Source organism: Suricata suricatta, chromosome 3 (genome assembly GCF_006229205.1).
Source record: "Suricata suricatta isolate VVHF042 chromosome 3, meerkat_22Aug2017_6uvM2_HiC, whole genome shotgun sequence".
Classification (NCBI taxonomy): Eukaryota; Metazoa; Chordata; class Mammalia; order Carnivora; family Herpestidae; genus Suricata; species Suricata suricatta.
Window position 1 is genome coordinate 51,163,218 of NC_043702.1, and position 3,002 is coordinate 51,166,219.

A 3,002-nucleotide genomic window follows, 5' to 3' on the forward strand; every position below is an offset into this window, starting at 1 on the left:
GGTTAAGCATCCGACTTCAGCACAGATCATGATCTCATGTCCGTGGGTTTGAGCCTCATGTCAGGCTCTGTGCTGACAGCTCGGAGCCTGGAGCCTGCTTCAGATTCTGTGTCTCCCCCTCTCTCTGCCCCTTCCCTGCTTGCATTCTGTCTCTCTCTCAAAAATAAAATATTTAAAAAAGAAAGAAATAGTAGGAAAACCATACACAAATGTACTCACTTTTCCTCAGCAAAACCACACATTATAGTGCCCAATTCTGATAACTCAGCTTTTTTACCACCTTTAATACAGTAATTTGTCAAACTTATAGCTTTCTTGTTCCATTGTCTATTAGCTCAGTTCATATGCTACCATTTACTAGGCTTTAGTCAATATAATCCTCTCAATATTCCCTACTGAATTTCAAGTTTCATTCCTCAAATATCCTCCAAATCTCATTTCATGCAATTGTGCCAATACATTTCAAATTGATAGGGTTCAATCCAGAAAAATAAATGGCAAGAGGTTGAAACATGACTGAGGAAACTGTATTTGCCCAAACTATATCTATCAGAATACTTGAAAAATAAACTGTGGGTCTGTCTCACCACCTTTAATTTTCTTTATGACGAATCGAAGATAGATATGTTAGATACGTGTGCTGTGACAAAGCATCCTCTCAATGTGGGAACTATTAAGTTACTTCTGTTAAGTAAAAGGGCATGCTAAGTGTCTTTAGCAGGTTTTCTTATGCAACTACAGACATATAGGCTTTCTCACATGAAAAGGCTAAGGCACCTGATGCAGTCACATAAATAACTGCTTTCCATATTTTGATTATATGAATTAAAGTGTTGTTATTTTCACCTTTTCAAAAAAACCTCTTTAAACATGCTGAAGAAGTAAAATCGGTCCATATCCTGGGTGCCTTGTGTTACAGTAAGTCAAAGGCGGCAACCCTGAGTACCTACAAAGAGCTCAGCAATCAGAAAGGCAAAAAATGGTAAAATGGATAGCAATGAATAATTATTTAAAAGACTTTTTTAATGCATATTTTTGATAGAGAGAGCCAGTGTGAGAGGGAAAGGGGCAGAGAGAGAGAGAGAGAGGGAGACACAGAATCTGAAGACAGGCTCCAGGCACTGAACCATCAGCACAGAGCCTGACTTGAGCCTCGAACCCACAAACTGTGAGATCATGACCTGAGCTGAAGTCAGACACTTAACCGACTGAGCCACCCAGGTGCCCTTTGAAGAACAATTTTTAAATCAATGAAATGCTTTACTATAACAACTCGTCTTGAACATATGATTTTATTCTGAAATGAAATGATCAAATTTAATTATTTCAGATGTATTCTTCCACCGAAAACTGAAACCAACAAAGTGAGAAGTATGGGAAGGGTAGTGTTAGAAGCAGCAGGTGTGCCCACACTAGAAAAGGAAGTGGAGGCCGTGAGCTCTGCAGAGACACCAGAGCAGCCGACTACACAATGGGACGATCAGATTGAGGGCCAGGCTGAAACCAAACAAATGAATAATTGATCAGAATATCAAGTGAGTAAAGCAGCAGGTCAGAAAGGCACAAGCCACTAAATTAGAAAGACAAGTCCTGAATGCCTAAGTCCACCTCATTCAGCTTTTCACCATGGTTACCCATCATTTTTGTTTAGAATCTTCAGAGTGCTTTAAATCAGCAGGGTAAATTAGAGATATTTTCTTCATTGATCACTACTCACCTGGCCCCCGAAATGCCGATACATGCCAAATACTTTTTCTATTAAAAATAAAGCTCAGTAAAAATCACAAGGGAATGTCAAAGTTTCCTTATATATAATACACTCTGAAGACAAAAAAGGAAACTCTCTAGGTTTTTAAGAAATTCATATATTCATTAAAAAGTATTTAATATATAATGGGCCTAGATCCACTGGCAAAACTGTCTATGGAATATAAGCCACATAAATCCTTCCACATAAAAAATTATATTTATTTACCATTGTTTTAGCTAGAAGCAGGAAGGTATGTTTTATTTTGGTTTGATGTCCTTGTTAGCTACAATAAAAATGAGACTGTAACATAATAAAATTTCTACTGTTTATTGTAGTAGTATTATAGTATTGTAGTTGTGCATGTGCACACGTACACCTTTATCTGTTTCTCTGTGTGTGTGTGTGTGTGTGTGTGTGTGTGTGTGTGTGTGTGGCTTTTAATTGTTTTAGAAAGGGAAGTTAAATTTTGGATCCTTTGTAATTCCTTTTTTTTTTTCTTTCCAGAAGTCCCCAAAGAATTCTGAAACACATCTGGGATTTTGATTCTTCTCTTTAGGTAAAATTACATAAATATTTTCACTTACAGTAAACATCCCTCCAGGCTTGGTGTTGCTGTTGCTGTTATTTATATTTTCTAACCTTCTACAAGATACTTTTACTGTGAATAAACAGGTCTTTTAAAAATTCACTTGGCACCATTTACCAATATGCACGATCTCAACACTATTGCTTCCTACTCAAGTCTCTGTCAAGAGGTGCATACATTCAACGATCATTTATTGAGCATCTTCTCTGCATCCAGCATGCTGCTAGGAAAAGAACACAACACCAGTCAGTCCATACCTGACAAGTACCCGCTCTTACCATAGTTTGTTTGCACATATTGCATATTCACATGCATATTCAATCATTGATTTAGTAGGTACCTAATGGTACAGTAATAAGTATCAGGAACTGTGCTGGTCCGGAATTAGAAATATAAATAGGACATATATTCAACCTTCTGGCTGCTCACACATTAATAGGAAAGAGGGGAATACCTACTAAAAAAATCTCTATGATAAGTGCATTAAGAGAAATATGTCAAAGATACTGCAATGGCACAGAGTAAAGATAATTAGCTTCATACAGGGTCATCAAGGAAATCTGTACAACCAGAGGGCATGCTCGAGGCTGACAAGTATTGTGATTTTCTCATTCATTTGGGCAGCAAGTTTCCTACCAGTGTGTCTCAATTCATCTACCTTCAGAC

At 37.4% G+C, this 3,002-nt stretch overlaps 1 long non-coding RNA gene across 1 annotated transcript; it reads right to left on the bottom strand.

Moving 5' to 3' along the window:
- Positions 1–1,273: 1,273 nt before the first annotated feature.
- LOC115286456 lies at positions 1,274–2,551 on the bottom strand. Its single transcript, XR_003906072.1, has 2 exons — positions 2,335–2,551; positions 1,274–1,497 (listed from the first exon to the last, which is right to left on the bottom strand). It is a non-coding gene; the product is annotated as an uncharacterized LOC115286456 (long non-coding RNA).
- Between the last annotated feature and the right edge of the window lie 451 nt (positions 2,552–3,002).